The sequence below is a fragment of the Hordeum vulgare genome, chromosome 1H (assembly GCF_904849725.1).
Source record: "Hordeum vulgare subsp. vulgare chromosome 1H, MorexV3_pseudomolecules_assembly, whole genome shotgun sequence".
NCBI lineage: Eukaryota > Viridiplantae > Streptophyta > Magnoliopsida > Poales > Poaceae > Hordeum > Hordeum vulgare.
The window spans coordinates 202,058,391-202,075,811 of NC_058518.1; positions in this window are offsets into that span (position 1 = coordinate 202,058,391).

Here is a 17,421-nt window from a genome sequence, read left to right on the forward strand (position 1 = left end):
AATAGGTCATTTTGGAGCTAACTAAGCTAATTATGTCATTTAGGTGGAAGCCTAGTTAACTATAGGTCGTTTCGGAGCTCACTTGGGTTAAAAATGTCATTCTGGAGCTAACTATGCTTATTAAGCCATATTGGAGCTAAATTGGCTAATTATATCATTTAGGTGGAAGCCAAGCTAAGTATATAATATTCATGAGCTAACCAAGGTTCTTATGCCATTTTGAGCTTATTATTTCATTTTTTAGCTAAATTGGTCATTTTAATGAGCTAACCAAGGTTCTTATGATGTTTTCACCTAACTAAGCTAATTATGTCATTTTGTAGGATAATTAGCCAATTTAGTATTTCTTGGATGAGTCTAAGGTACGTAGAAGAAGAGAAAGAGAAGAACCAAGATGAGAAGAAGAAGTAAAAGAAGTAGGAGGAGGAGGAGGAGGAGAAGGAGAAGGAAGAGGAGAAGAAGAAGAAAAGAAGAAGGAGAAGGAGCAAGAAGGAGGAGCTCCTTCTCCTTCTTCTCCTCCTTCTCCTTCTTCTTATCCTTCTTCTTCTCTTCTTCTTCTTCTCTTCTTCTTCTTCTTCCTTCCTTTCATTTTTCCTCTTTCTTCTCCTCTAGTCCCCTTCTTCGTGCTAAATTTGCTAAGAATAACTTTTTGGAGCTAATTATGTCATTTCGAGGATAATTAGCTAAGTATAGGTCAGGTTTTATTAAATAGACCATTTTGGAGCTAACTAAGTATGTCATTTAGGTGGAAGCCTAGCTAACTATAGGTCGTCCAGGAGCTAACTTGGGCAAAATGTGTCATTCCGGAGCAAAATATGCTTATTAAGCCATTTTGGATCTAGCTAGACTAATTATAGGCCATTTAATACCTAAGTTAGGGGAATAGGTCATCTTGCAGCTACGTAAGCCTTATTATGTCATTTAGGAGAGAACTTAGCTAACTATAGGTCATTTTTTTAATTAAATAGGTCATTTTGGAGCTAACTAAGCTAATTATGTCATTTAGGTGGAAGCCTAGCTAACTGTAGGTCGTTTCATAGCTCACTTGGTTTAAAAATGTCATTTTGGAGCTAACTATGCTTATTAAGCCATATTAGAGCTAAATTGGCTAATTATATCATTTAGGTGGAAGCCAAGCTAAGTATGTAATATTCATGAGCTAACCAAGGTTCTTATGCCATTTTGAGCTTATTATTTCATTTTTTAGCTAAATTGGTCATTTTAATGAGCTAACCAAGGTTCTTATGATGTTTTCACCTAACTAAGCTAATTATGTCATTTTGTAGGATAATTAGCCAATTTAGTATTTCTTGGATGAGTCTAAGGTACGTAGAAGAAGAGAAAGAGAAGAACCAAGATGAGAAGAAGAAGTAAAAGAAGTAGGAGGAGGAGGAGGAGGAGAAGGAGAAGGAAGAGGAGAAGAAGAAGAAAAGAAGAAGGAGAAGGAGCAAGAAGGAGGAGCTCCTTCTCCTTCTTCTCCTCCTTCTCCTTCTTCTTATCCTTCTTCTTCTCTTCTTCTTCTTCTCTTCTTCTTCTTCTTCCTTCCTTTCATTTTTCCTCTTTCTTCTCCTCTAGACCCCTTCTTCGTGCTAAATTTGCTAAGAATAACTTTTTGGAGCTAATTATGTCATTTCGAGGATAATTAGCTAAGTATAGGTCAGGTTTTATTAAATAGACCATTTTGGAGCTAACTAAGTATGTCATTTAGGTGGAAGCCTAGCTAACTATAGGTCGTCCAGGAGCTAACTTGGGTAAAATGTGTCATTCCGGAGCAAAATATGCTTATTAAGCCATTTTGGATCTAGCTAGACTAATTATAGGCCATTTAATACCTAAGTTAGGGGAATAGGTCATCTTGCAGCTACGTAAGCCTTATTATGTCATTTAGGAGAGAACTTAGCTAACTATAGGTCATTTTTTTAATTAAATAGGTCATTTTGGAGCTAACTAAGCTAATTATGTCATTTAGGTGGAAGCCTAGCTAACTGTAGGTCGTTTCATAGCTCACTTGGTTTAAAAATGTCATTTTGGAGCTAACTATGCTTATTAAGCCATATTAGAGCTAAATTGGCTAATTATATCATTTAGGTGGAAGCCAAGCTAAGTATGTAATATTCATGAGCTAACCAAGGTTCTTATGCCATTTTGAGCTTATTATTTCATTTTTTAGCTAAATTGGTCATTTTAATGAGCTAACCAAGGTTCTTATGATGTTTTCACCTAACTAAGCTAATTATGTCATTTTGTAGGATAATTAGCCAATTTAGTATTTCTTGGATGAGTCTAAGGTACGTAGAAGAAGAGAAAGAGAAGAACCAAGATGAGAAGAAGAAGTAAAAGAAGTAGGAGGAGGAGGAGGAGGAGAAGGAGAAGGAAGAGGAGAAGAAGAAGAAAAGAAGAAGGAGAAGGAGCAAGAAGGAGGAGCTCCTTCTCCTTCTTCTCCTCCTTCTCCTTCTTCTTATCCTTCTTCTTCTCTTCTTCTTCTTCTCTTCTTCTTCTTCTTCCTTCCTTTCATTTTTCCTCTTTCTTCTCCTCTAGTCCCCTTCTTCGTGCTAAATTTGCTAAGAATAACTTTTTGGAGCTAATTATGTCATTTCGAGGATAATTAGCTAAGTATAGGTCAGGTTTTATTAAATAGACCATTTTGGAGCTAACTAAGTATGTCATTTAGGTGGAAGCCTAGCTAACTATAGGTCGTCCAGGAGCTAACTTGGGTAAAATGTGTCATTCCGGAGCAAAATATGCTTATTAAGCCATTTTGGATCTAGCTAGACTAATTATAGGCCATTTAATACCTAAGTTAGGGGAATAGGTCATCTTGCAGCTACGTAAGCCTTATTATGTCATTTAGGAGAGAACTTAGCTAACTATAGGTCATTTTTTTAATTAAATAGGTCATTTTGGAGCTAACTAAGCTAATTATGTCATTTAGGTGGAAGCCTAGCTAACTATAGGTCGTTTCATAGCTCACTTGGTTTAAAAATGTCATTTTGGAGCTAACTATGCTTATTAAGCCATATTAGAGCTAAATTGGCTAATTATATCATTTAGGTGGAAGCCAAGCTAAGTATATAATATTCATGAGCTAACCAAGGTTCTTATGCCATTTTGAGCTTATTATTTCATTTTTTAGCTAAATTGGTCATTTTAATGAGCTAACCAAGGTTTTTACGATGTTTTCTCCTAACTAAGCTAATTATATCATTTTGTAGGATAATTTCCCAATTTAGTCTTTATTGGATGAGTCTAAGCTACGTAGAAGAAGAGAAACAGAAGAAGCAAGAAGAGAAGAAGAAGTAAAAGAAGAAGGAGGAGGAGGAGGAGTAGGAGGAGAAGAAGGAGAAGGAAGAGGAGAAGAAGAAGAAAAGAAGATGGAGAAGGAGAAGTAGGAAGAAGGAGGAAGGAGAAGGAGAAGGAGGAGCTCCTTCTTCTTCTCCTCCTTCTTCTCCTTCTTCGTATCCTTCTTCTTCTCTTCTTCTTCTCTTCTTTTTCTTCTTCCTTCCTTTCATTTTTCCTCTTTCTTCTCCTCTTGTCACCTTCTTCGGGCTAAATTAGCTAAGAATGCCTTTTTGGAGCTAATTATGTCATTTCGAGGATAATTAGCTAAGTATAGTCACATTTTATTAAATAGACTATTTTGGAGCTAACTAAGCTAATTATGTCATTTAGGTGGATCCCTAGTTAACTATAGGTCGTTTAGGAGCTAACTTGGGTAAAATGTGTCATTCTGGAGCAAACTATGCTTATTAAGCCATTTTGGATCTAGCTAGGCTAATTATAGGCCATTTAATACCTAAGTTAGGGGGAATAGGTCATCTTCGAGCTACCTAAGCCTTATTATGTCTTTAGGAGAGAACTCAGCTAAGTATAGGTCATGTTTTATTAAATAGACCATTTTGGAGCTAACTAAGCTAATTATGTCATTTAGGAGGAAGCCTAGCTAATTATAGGTTATGTTGGAGCTAACTTGGGTAAAATGTGTAATTCTGGAGCAAACTATGCTTATTAAGCCATTTTGGATCTAGCTAGGCTAATTATAGGCCATTTAATACCTAAGTTAGGGGGAATAAGTCATCTTGCAGCTACGTAAGCCTTATTATGTCATTTAGGAGAGAACTTAGCTAACTTTTGGCCATTTTTTATTAAATAGGTCATTTTGGAGCTAACTAAGCTAATTATGTCATTTAGGTGGAAGCCTAGCTAACTATAGGTCGTTTCGGAGCTCACTTGGGTTAAAAATGTCATTCTGGAGCTAACTATGCTTATTAAGCCATATTGGAGCTAAATTGGCTAATTATATCATTTAGGTGGAAGCCAAGCTAAGTATATAATATTCATGAGCTAACCAAGGTTCTTATGCCATTTTGAGCTTATTATTTCATTTTTTAGCTAAATTGGTCATTTTAATGAGCTAACCAAGGTTCTTATGATGTTTTCACCTAACTAAGCTAATTATGTCATTTTGTAGGATAATTAGCCAATTTAGTATTTCTTGGATGAGTCTAAGGTACGTAGAAGAAGAGAAAGAGAAGAACCAAGATGAGAAGAAGAAGTAAAATAAGTAGGAGGAGGAGGAGGAGGAGGAGAAGGAGAAGGAAGAGGAGAAGAAGAAGAAAAGAAGAAGGAGAAGGAGCAAGAAGGAGGAGCTCCTTCTCCTTCTTCTCCTCCTTCTCCTTCTTCTTATCCTTCTTCTTCTCTTCTTCTTCTTCTCTTCTTCTTCTTCTTCCTTCCTTTCATTTTTCCTCTTTCTTCTCCTCTAGTCCCCTTCTTCGTGCTAAATTTGCTAAGAATAACTTTTTGGAGCTAATTATGTCATTTCGAGGATAATTAGCTAAGTATAGGTCAGGTTTTATTAAATAGACCATTTTGGAGCTAACTAAGTATGTCATTTAGGTGGAAGCCTAGCTAACTATAGGTCGTCCAGGAGCTAACTTGGGCAAAATGTGTCATTCCGGAGCAAAATATGCTTATTAAGCCATTTTGGATCTAGCTAGACTAATTATAGGCCATTTAATACCTAAGTTAGGGGAATAGGTCATCTTGCAGCTACGTAAGCCTTATTATGTCATTTAGGAGAGAACTTAGCTAACTATAGGTCATTTTTTTAATTAAATAGGTCATTTTGGAGCTAACTAAGCTAATTATGTCATTTAGGTGGAAGCCTAGCTAACTATAGGTCGTTTCATAGCTCACTTGGTTTAAAAATGTCATTTTGGAGCTAACTATGCTTATTAAGCCATATTAGAGCTAAATTGGCTAATTATATCATTTAGGTGGAAGCCAAGCTAAGTATATAATATTCATGAGCTAACCAAGGTTCTTATGCCATTTTGAGCTTATTATTTCATTTTTTAGCTAAATTGGTCATTTTAATGAGCTAACCAAGGTTCTTATGATGTTTTCACCTAACTAAGCTAATTATGTCATTTTGTAGGATAATTAGCCAATTTAGTATTTCTTGGATGAGTCTAAGGTACGTAGAAGAAGAGAAAGAGAAGAACCAAGATGAGAAGAAGAAGTAAAAGAAGTAGGAGGAGGAGGAGGAGGAGAAGGAGAAGGAAGAGGAGAAGAAGAAGAAAAGAAGAAGGAGAAGGAGCAAGAAGGAGGAGCTCCTTCTCCTTCTTCTCCTCCTTCTCCTACTTCTTATCCTTCTTCTTCTCTTCTTCTTCTTCTTCCTTCCTTTCATTTTTCCTCTTTCTTCTCCTCTAGTCCCCTTCTTCGTGCTAAATTTGCTAAGAATAACTTTTTGGAGCTAATTATGTCATTTCGCGGATAATTAGCTAAGTATAGGTCAGGTTTTATTAAATAGACCATTTTGGAGCTAACTAAGTATGTCATTTAGGTGGAAGCCTAGCTAACTATAGGTCGTCCAGGAGCTAACTTGGGTAAAATGTGTCATTCCGGAGCAAAATATGCTTATTAAGCCATTTTGGATCTAGCTAGACTAATTATAGGCCATTTAATACCTAAGTTAGGGGAATAGGTCATCTTGGAGCTACGTAAGCCTTATTATGTCATTTAGGAGAGAACTTAGCTAACTATAGGTCATTTTTTTAATTAAATAGGTCATTTTGGAGCTAACTAAGCTAATTATGTCATTTAGGTGGAAGCCTAGCTAACTATAGGTCGTTTCATAGCTCACTTGGTTTAAAAATGTCATTTTGGAGCTAACTATGCTTATTAAGCCATATTAGAGCTAAATTGGCTAATTATATCATTTAGGTGGAACCCAAGCTAAGTATATAATATTCATGAGCTAACCAAGGTTCTTATGCCATTTTGAGCTTATTATTTCATTTTTTAGCTAAATTGGTCATTTTAATGAGCTAACCAAGGTTTTTACGATGTTTTCTCCTAACTAAGCTAATTATATCATTTTGTAGGATAATTTCCCAATTTAGTCTTTCTTGGATGAGTCTAAGCTACGTAGAAGAAGAGAAATAGAAGAAGCAAGAAGAGAAGAAGAAGTAAAAGAAGAAGGAGGAGGAGGAGGAGTAGGAGGAGAAGAAGGAGAAGGAAGAGGAGAAGAAGAAGAAAAGAAGATGGAGAAGGAGAAGTAGGAAGAAGGAGGAAGGAGAAGGAGAAGGAGGAGCTCCTTCTTCTTCTCCTCCTTCTTCTCCTTCTTCGTATCCTTCTTCTTCTCTTCTTCTTCTCTTCTTTTTCTTCTTCCTTCCTTTCATTTTTCCTCTTTCTTCTCCTCTTGTCACCTTCTTCGGGCTAAATTAGCTAAGAATGCCTTTTTGGAGCTAATTATGTCATTTCGAGGATAATTAGCTAAGTATAGTCACATTTTATTAAATAGACTATTTTGGAGCTAACTAAGCTAATTATGTCATTTAGGTGGATCCCTAGTTAACTATAGGTCGTTTAGGAGCTAACTTGGGTAAAATGTGTCATTCTGGAGCAAACTATGCTTATTAAGCCATTTTGGATCTAGCTAGGCTAATTATAGGCCATTTAATACCTAAGTTAGGGGGAATAGGTCATCTTCGAGCTACCTAAGCCTTATTATGTCTTTAGGAGAGAACTCAGCTAAGTATAGGTCATGTTTTATTAAATAGACCATTTTGGAGCTAACTAAGCTAATTATGTCATTTAGGTGGAAGCCTAGCTAATTATCGGTTATGTTGGAGCTAACTTGGGTAAAATGTGTAATTCCGGAGCAAACTATGCTTATTAAGCCATTTTGGATCTAGCTAGGCTAATTATAGGCCATTTAATACCTAAGTTAGGGGGAATAAGTCATCTTGCAGCTACGTAAGCCTTATTATGTCATTTAGGAGAGAACTTAGCTAACTTTTGGCCATTTTTTATTAAATAGGTCATTTTGGAGCTAACTAAGCTAATTATGTCATTTAGGTGGAAGCCTAGCTAACTATAGGTCGTTTCGGAGCTCACTTGGGTTAAAAATGTCATTCTGGAGCTAACTATGCTTATTAAGCCATATTGGAGCTAAATTGGCTAATTATATCATTTAGGTGGAAGCCAAGCTAAGTATATAATATTCATGAGCTAACCAAGGTTCTTATGCCATTTTGAGCTTATTATTTCATTTTTTAGCTAAATTGGTCATTTTAATGAGCTAACCAAGGTTCTTATGATGTTTTCACCTAACTAAGCTAATTATGTCATTTTGTAGGATAATTAGCCAATTTAGTATTTCTTGGATGAGTCTAAGGTACGTAGAAGAAGAGAAAGAGAAGAACCAAGATGAGAAGAAGAAGTAAAAGAAGTAGGAGGAGGAGGAGGAGGAGGAGAAGGAGAAGGAAGAGGAGAAGAAGAAGAAAACAAGAAGGAGAAGGAGGAGCTCCTTCTCCTTCTTCTCCTCCTTCTTCTCCTTCTTCTTATCCTTCTTCTTCTCTTCTTCTTCTTCTCTTCTTCTTCTTCTTCCTTCCTTTCATTTTTCCTCTTTCTACTCCTCTAGTCCCCTTCTTCGTGCTAAATTTGCTAAGAATAACTTTTTGGAGCTAATTATGTCATTTCGAGGATAATTAGCTAAGTATAGGTCATGTTTTATTAAATAGACCATTTTGGAGCTAACTAAGTATGTCATTTAGGTGGAAGCCTAGCTAACTATAGGTCGTCCAGGAGCTAACTTGGGTAAAATGTGTCATTCCGGAGCAAAATATGCTTATTAAGCCATTTTGGATGTAGCTAGACTAATTATAGGCCATTTAATACCTAAGTTAGGGGAATAGGTCATCTTGCAGCTACGTAAGCCTTATTATGTCATTTAGGAGAGAACTTAGCTAACTATAGGTCATTTTTTTAATTAAATAGGTCATTTTGGAGCTAACTAAGCTAATTATGTCATTTAGGTGGAAGCCTAGCTAACTATAGGTCGTTTCATAGCTCACTTGGGTTAAAAATGTCATTTTGGAGCTAACTATGCTTATTAAGCCATATTAGAGCTAAATTGGCTAATTATATCATTTAGGTGGAAGCCAAGCTAAGTATATAATATTCATGAGCTAACCAAGGTTCTTATGCCATTTTGAGCTTATTATTTCATTTTTTAGCTAAATTGGTCATTTTAATGAGCTAACCAAGGTTTTTACGATGTTTTCTCCTAACTAAGCTAATTATATCATTTTGTAGGATAATTTCCCAATTTAGTCTTTATTGGATGAGTCTAAGCTACGTAGAAGAAGAGAAACAGAAGAAGCAAGAAGAGAAGAAGAAGTAAAAGAAGAAGGAGGAGGAGGAGGAGTAGGAGGAGAAGAAGGAGAAGGAAGCGGAGAAGAAGAAGAAAAGAAGATGGAGAAGGAGAAGTAGGAAGAAGGAGGAAGGAGAAGGAGAAGGAGGAGCTCCTTCTTCTTCTCCTCCTTCTTCTCCTTCTTCGTATCCTTCCTCTTCTCTTCTTCTTCTCTTCTTTTTCTTCTTCCTTCCTTTCATTTTTCCTCTTTCTTCTCCTCTTGTCACCTTCTTCGGGCTAAATTAGCTAAGAATGCCTTTTTGGAGCTAATTATGTCATTTCGAGGATAATTAGCTAAGTATAGTCACATTTTATTAAATAGACTATTTTGGAGCTAACTAAGCTAATTATGTCATTTAGGTGGATCCCTAGTTAACTATAGGTCGTTTAGGAGCTAACTTGGGTAAAATGTGTCATTCTGGAGCAAACTATGCTTATTAAGCCATTTTGGATCTAGCTAGGCTAATTATAGGCCATTTAATACCTAAGTTAGGGGGAATAGGTCATCTTCGAGCTACCTAAGCCTTATTATGTCTTTAGGAGAGAACTCAGCTAAGTATAGGTCATGTTTTATTAAATAGGTCATTTTGGAGCTAACTAGAATAATTATGTCATTTAGGTGGAAGCCTAGCTAATTATAGGTTATTTTGGAGCTAACTTGGGTAAAATGTGTAATTCCGGAGCAAACTATGCTTATTAAGCCATTTTGGATCTAGCTAGGCTAATTATAGGCCATTTAATACCTAAGTTAGGGGGAATAAGTCATCTTGCAGCTACGTAAGCCTTATTATGTCATTTAGGAGAGAACTTAGCTAACTATTGGCCATTTTTTATTAAATAGGTCATTTTGGAGCTAACTAAGCTAATTATGTCATTTAGGTGGAAGCCTAGCTAACTATAGGTCGTTTCGGAGCTCACTTGGGTTAAAAATGTCATTCTGGAGCTAACTATGCTTATTAAGCCATATTGGAGCTAAATTGGCTAATTATATCATTTAGGTGGAAGCCAAGCTAAGTATATAATATTCATGAGCTAACCAAGGTTCTTATGCCATTTTGAGCTTATTATTTCATTTTTTAGCTAAACTGGTCATTTTAATGAGCTAACCAAGGTTCTTATGATGTTTTCACCTAACTAAGCTAATTATGTCATTTTTTAGGATAATTAGCCAATTTAGTATTTCTTGGATGAGTCTAAGGTACGTAGAAGAAGAGTAAGAGAAGAACCAAGATAAGAAGAAGAATTAAAAGAAGTAGGAGGAGGAGGAGGAGGAGGAGAAGGAGAAGGAAGAGGAGAAGAAGAAGAAAAGAAGAAGGAGAAGGAGGAAGAAGGAGGAGCTCCATCTCCTTCTTCTCCTCCTTCTTCTCCTTCTTCTTATCCTTCTTCTTCTCTTCTTCTTCTTCTCTTCTTCTTCTTCTTCCTTCCTTTCATTTTTCCTCTTTCTTCTCCTCTAGTCCCCTTCTTCGTGCTAAATTTGCTAAGAATATCTTTTTGGAGCTAATTATGTCATTTCGAGGATAATTAGCTAAGTATAGGTCATGTTTTATTAAATAGACCATTTTGGAGCTAACTAAGTATGTCATTTAGGTGGAAGCCTAGCTAACTATAGGTCGTCCAGGAGCTAACTTGGGTAAAATGTGTCATTCCGGAGCAAAATATGCTTATTAAGCCATTTTGGATCTAGCTAGACTAATTATAGGCCATTTAATACCTAAGTTAGGGGAATAGGTCATCTTGTAGCTACGTAAGCCTTATTATGTCATTTAGGAGAGAACTTAGCTAACTATAGGTCATTTTTTAATTAATTAGGTCATTTTGGAGCTAACTAAGCTAATTATGTCATTTAGGAGGAAGCCTAGCTAACTATAGGTCGTTTCATAGCTCACTTGGGTTAAAAATGTCATTTTGGAGCTAACTATGCTTATTAAGCCATATTGGAGCTAAATTGGCTAATTATATCATTTAGGTGGAAGCTAAGCTAAGTATATAATATTCATGAGCTAACCAAAGTTCTTATGCCATTTTGAGCTTATTATTTCATTTTTTAGCTAAATTGGTCATTTTAATGAGCTAACCAAGGTTTTTACGATGTCTTCTCCTAACTAAGCTAATTATATCACTTTGTAGGATAATTTCCCAATTTAGTCTTTCTTGGATGAGTCTAAGCTACGTAGAAGAAGAGAAACAGAAGAAGCAAGAAGATAAGAAGAAGTAAAAGAAGAAGGAGGAGGAGGAGGAGTAGGAGGAGAAGAAGGAGAAGGAAGAGGAGAAGAAGAAGAAAAGAAGATGGAGAAGGAGAAGTAGGAAGAAGGAGGAAGGAGAAGGAGAAGGAGGAGCTCCTTCTTCTTCTCCTCCTTCTTCTCCTTCTTATCCTTCTTCTTCTCTTCTTCTTCTCTTCTTTTTCTTCTTCCTTCCTTTCATTTTTCCTCTTTCTTCTCCTCTTGTCCCCTTCTTCGGGCTAAATTAGCTAAGAATGCCTTTTTGGAGCTAATTATGTCATTTCGAGGATAATTAGCTAAGTATAGTCACATTTTATTAAATAGACTATTTTGGAGCTAACTAAGCTAATTATGTCATTTAGGTGGATCCCTAGTTAACTATAGGTCGTTCAGGAGCTAACTTGGGTAAAATGTGTCATTCTGGAGCAAACTATGCTTATTAAGCCATTTTGGATATAGCTAGGCTAATTATAGGCCATTTAATACCTAAGTTAGGGGGAATAGGTCATCTTCGAGCTACCTAAGCCTTATTATCTCTTTAGGAGAGAACTTTGCTAACTATAGGTTATTTTTTATTAAATAGGTCATTTTGGAGCTAACTAAGCTAATTCTGTCATTTAGGTGGAAGCCTAGCTAACTATAGGTCGTTTCGGAGCTCACTTCGGTTAAAATTTTTATTTTGGAGCTAACTATGCTTATTAAGCCATATTGGAGCTAAATTGGCTAATTATATCATTTAGGTGGAAGCCAAGCTAAGTGTATAATATTCATGAGCTAACCAAGGTTCTTATGCCATTTTGAGCTTATTATTTCATTTTTTTAGTTAAATTGGTCATTTTAATGAGCTAACCAAGGTTCTTATGATGTTTTCACCTAACTAAGCTAATTATGTCATTTTGTAGGATAATTAGCCAATTTAGCCTTTCTTGGATGAGTCTAAGCTACGTAGAAGAAGAGAAAGAGAAGAAGCAAGAAGAGAAGAAGAAGTAAAAGAAGAAGGAGGAGGAGGAGGAGGAGGAGGAGAAGGAGAAGGGAGAGGAGGAGAAGAAGAAAATAAAAAAGGATTAGGAGAAGGAGGAAGGAGGAGGAGCTCCTTCTCCTTCTTCTCCTTATTCTTATCCTTCTTCTTCTCTTCTTATTCTTCTTCCTTCCTTTCATTTTTCCTCTTTCTTCTCCTCTTGTCACCTTCTTCAGGCTAAATTAGCTAAAAATGAATTTTTGAAGCTAATTATGTCATTTAGGTGGATGCCTAGCTAACTATAGGTCATTTCGGAGCTAACTTGGGTAAAATAGGTCATTCCGGAGCAAACTATGCTTATTAAGCCATTTTGGATCTAGCTAAGCAAATTATAGGCCATTTGATACCTAAGTTAGGGGGAATAGGTCATCTGTGAGCTACCTAAGCCTTATTATGTCTTTAGGAGAGAACTTAGCTAAGTATATGTAATTTTTACTAAAACACTAGAAATAACATACCATTATCGTCATCACGGCGGTGAAGCACGGTGGCTCTGGCTTGTTTCACCTGGAGAAGGCTGCCGTGGACAAGGCTCCACTATAGAAGGGTCGTGCGATGCGTTTCGGGAGATATTCTGCACTAAACATCGTTTGTAATGTGTCGTTAGCATGAGGAAACTCTTAAGATCACTTCACTGAAATGAAACTCACCGTCCCCGCCATGTTAATGACTGGCATCGGCGGCGGGACTTGGCCGCTCTTCTCGCACATAGACTGTACATTTGGTTTCGACATGTCAAACTTTCTATTTATTAATGAAACGGACATTAAAATGCAAGATTTTGAATAACATGAAGAAGAAACTTACTACGAAGAGCTCGTATATGGCCCTGTTAGACGCATCATTCCGTGCCCTCTCCGCCTCCACCAATGCAGTCATCCTCTCCTCCAGCTCCCTCATCTCCTTATCCTCTCCGCCATAGCCGCCTGCATTGCCTCTCTCTCTCTTTCTGAATAGCAACCTGCAACATAACTCATTGTTAGCATTAAGCGGCTGCATGTACACATTCATATTCTTCCCCGGATAGTTGGGCCCTGGACTTATCAACGTCAGGAAAATGTTCTTTCTTTTCATAATCTCTCCGGGTGGCAAATTTAGTGGAATGAAAAATACAGGGCAACAACTGTATTGTGGTGCCGTCGTACCATACACATTGAACCCATCCGTGCTCATGGCAACTCTAGGTTGCCTTGGATCTTCCGACTTATCCTTATGTAATGCATCAAAGTACCTCCACGCAAAACCATCTAAAGTGTGTACCAGCATCTTGTTCCCATCCGCATCTAGTTCGGTTCTTTTGCCCAATTTGTGCCATGTCATCTATCTGGTCGTCTCTTCGACCATGAAAAGACGTTGAAGTCTTGGTATGATTTGCAGATACCGAAGAACACTAATGGGGATTTTGGTCTGATTCTTCTCACCCAGACCGTTGTCTACCACAATATACTTGGAAGAATTGCAAATGGGGCAATAGTTCAAGGCCCCATACTCAAGCCTAAATAAGGCACATCCATTCTCACAGGCATGTATCTTCTCATAGGGCATCTTAAGTACATGGAGGATTTTCTTTGACTGATATAGGTTTGCAGGCAGTACATGGCCTTTGGGTAGAGAGCGTCCAAATATCATCATCATCGCGTCGTAGCATTCTCTGCCTAGGTTGAATTGAGCCTTCGGAGCCATTACTTGCGCGATGGCATCCAGATGACAAAGCTCAGTCTGCTCGTGGAGAGGACGTTTTGAATACTCCAACATTTCATAGAAGGCCTTTGCAGATTCCTCCATGTCATCGTCCGAATCCCGAGCATCATCAAAGTCTTGCACCATGTCTTGAATCCCGGTACCATGCTCGTCAGTGCGACGACGAATCACCTCAGCTCTGGCACATTGGTGAGACTCACCATGAAAAGTCCACACTGTATAATTAGGCATAAAACCCAACTTCTGCAGGTGTTTACTGTCACACCTTGTTTTTCACCACCAATGTTTTAAGTTGCAAAAATCAGAGCTTATAAAAACTTTTTCTAATGATGTTGTGAATGCTATGAATGCCTTGTATGAATGTATGCTTGTTTGCTTGTTGATCCAAAACCCATGATAAATTTATTTTTAAATGAATTTCCAAAACACTTTTTCTTCGATACCAGATCACCTCTACCTTGCTTGGGTTACACTACTAACTCATGATGCCTAGTAGCATTCCCAACCAAAGTTGGTGATCTGAACTCAAATACTATTATTATTTACCAAAAACATTAATTAATGATTTAAAACATTATTTTCTATTTTAAATACATGTTTGTTTCTAAGGCGAGGAATGATATTCCCACAAGGAAAAAATGCTTCTCTGCCTTAGAAAATTCTGTGTAAAATCATGCAAACACAGAAGGACATACATTTTCCATATATAAGATTTTCAACCCTATTTTGTATTATACTTATTTGAATAAAATCCTAAAAACCATTCCTGTCTGTTTTAACCTTTTTAGATATTTCCAAAGGTAACACTCTCAATAAAATCCCATTAAATTACAGGAGCCTCCCCAAGCCATATTTGGTGCCCACATAGTTGATCCAAGGTGGGGAAGTTCACCAAATCAGCCTAAAACCCTCTCTGTCCAGAATAGAGTTGGAACAACTCTACATAGCAAAGTTTGTCCAATGCGGCTGAAACTTTGCAGGGGTGTTTAGCAGCTCAAATGAGGACTCCACACCAAAAATGAGATTTGTAAGACTCTGTTTAGTCACACTCCCTTTGGAGGGGACAGATCTGGCCACTTTGATGCATTTTCAAGTTTACAAAGCTAAACTTGTTCAATGAAGCTCAAAATTGTTGAAAACCCCTACTTTAACCCCAAGACCAAACCTGTTAAGTTGCAGTTCCATTGGTTGAGTGGAAGCACCCCAAACCACTGTCGAATACCTTCTGACAGGAAGGTAAAAACCCACCTAGCCACTGTTTTACCCAATGGCAAAGCCTCAAACTTGGTGTTTTAGTGGCTTAGATCAACCTAAACACCTAGTCAACTAGCCCCTCCCTAGTTCAAAGCACAAGTGACAAGAACCTCAATTTGTGCCATAGATCAGGGCTGACAGCACTAGTGAAACCTGCCCCCCTTGACCAGTCAGCGCTCTCACTAGCACACAACGGCTAGAAACACTCCCAGCAACACCCAGGACATGAGGGACACGTCTAAAGCCCCAGAGCGCGCCAGCATGCCGTGGCATGCCAAAACTGCGCTCTGGACGTGCTACAGGGAGCAACCGAGAAGGGGACGATGCTCCCGGCCGGTTTCAACCTCCCCCGAAGTGTCCAAGACCTCCCCCGACAACCCCTTTGTGTAAAGCAGCCGCCAGGGACCCTCCTCTCCCGCGCTAGAGCTCGGGCGACGCGTGCCCGAGTGCACCCGACTCGGCCAAGCATGCACAGACGCTGCAGCTCGACCCCACACCTTCTCCCTCTACGGCCGATGCTTCAGAGCGTCCCAAACCACGTCCGGAGACCGTGGTTTCGCAGCTAGCTCCTCACTGTGCACGCATGCGCGCCACGGTGAGTCACCGGCGCACCGAGTCGGCTCACTGTCGCGAGCCTATAAATAGGCCTCCCCGGTGCCTCAGCACCCCTCCAGCAGCCTCTGCACGATCACTAGCTCCTCCCTAGCCACCCAATCGACCTCACACAGCCCCGGCGCTCGAGATCGACCGAGGCCCCTCCGCCTCGGAGCTCCAGTCGATCTCCGGCTACACGCGGGCTCCTGTGACACTCGACCCCCCAGAGCACTCCCCTCGACACCAGGAGCCTTTCCCCCAACTGCCCCGAGCGATTCCGTGCCCCTAGCTACCAGTTCAACCACGTCCCGAAACCCCTCCGCCACGGCCACCTCGTCGCCGGCGACTCCGAGCCTCTCCGGCACTGTCCCAACCACCTGCAGGTAGGCAGATGCACGCTGACCCCAGGGGCCCGCATGTGAGGTTCAAACCTGTCGCACGCGCGCGCCTGGGAGCCTGTTGGCCGGCTGGGCCGGCTAGGCTTTGGCCTTTTTCCTTTATTTTCAAAACAGAGACTAAAATAATTTTTGTAAAAATAACTACCAAGTGGAAAAATATAATTCTTCCACTGATATTTTTCTAAAAATGAGTAGTATTTGATTCTGCCATTGTTGACATTTTTCAACAACACAATCTGTTTTATAATAATATAATGGCATTAAAGGCAATAGTTTGCCCGTGTTTAGTAATTATTAAAAATCTTAGCTACTAAAAACTAAGAGAAGATATTTTTCAAATTAACAACCTGAATTTAACCAAGTTTTTCAACATTTTTAAAAGTGATTTGTGATCTGTTCTTGTTGAGCTATTTCTTATTTATTCTATTCTCGACGATAGAATTACCGAGTGACGAAGGATTCGGAGTGGAAGACCTCGAAGACCCCGGATACCTAGCTGACCAAGGCAAGCAACCCTTTGACCATGCCTTGAGCATATGAATTGATGCATGCTAGAATAGCAAGTACTTTTCCGTTGCATGTGGTCATAGTGCCGGTTCATCATTGGTATGATGGTACCGAAAGCTTCTTCGCAGCAGTTTCATGATGGTGATGTTATACATATGGCTCCTCGGAGCACAAGCATGATGATCTTGATCCTACCATCTATGAGGATCATGCTACTATCACGTTGACTAGTAGAGTTAGAGAACCATTGCATCAGCATGATGATGAGTTAAATCAAAGGTTTACGAAAAACCACGTCGGGTGCCACTAATGCCTGAGGGTGATGATGAGATGGGTGGCCACTTTTGGTGAAGTGGTGCACCGGTGTTTTGTGTGAATATGGTTTCGGAAATGGGATTAGATTTATGATGTGTCCCAACCTCACCTGTGCGACCACGTTACCCCTTTATGGGACGGGGCTTTGTTGATTACTCTGGTCGGTACTAGCAAAGAACCACATTACTAGTGACGGGAGTGATTGTCGTCACTCTCGTGATGGGGTCGTGCCAGGAAGGCCGACTATGCCATTTTTATGAGTTCCAGGCACACCGTTGGTCCCCGCATGGTTGATAGTGTACAGAGTCGGTGCTCGTAAGATGTACAACATGTGGGCTGGGTACCAATCGAGTGGACCTCCTTGTTTAGTACTGTTAGGGGAAAGATAATGATCGGGTACTTACCTCGGGTATATGTGATATACCGCGAGTCGTGGATCACACGGAAGTTTGCCGGTTGTCGTGGGTACAACGCGCAACCTCTGCAGAGTGTCAAACTATTCGAATAGCCGTGTCCATGGTCAAGGACAGTTGGATAATCCTGCTTAAACTACGTCCAGCGTTTCCGCATAAACCAAGTGTGAGTGTGTGTGTATGTGTGGTAACTGGTGTTACAAGATGAATTGATATGATCAAGTTCGGTGACTTGGCACATAGGGTGAACCCGAAGTGTTCAGCCCTTGACGGATGCGATGGCATCTGTAACCTGTTCTTCAAGAGT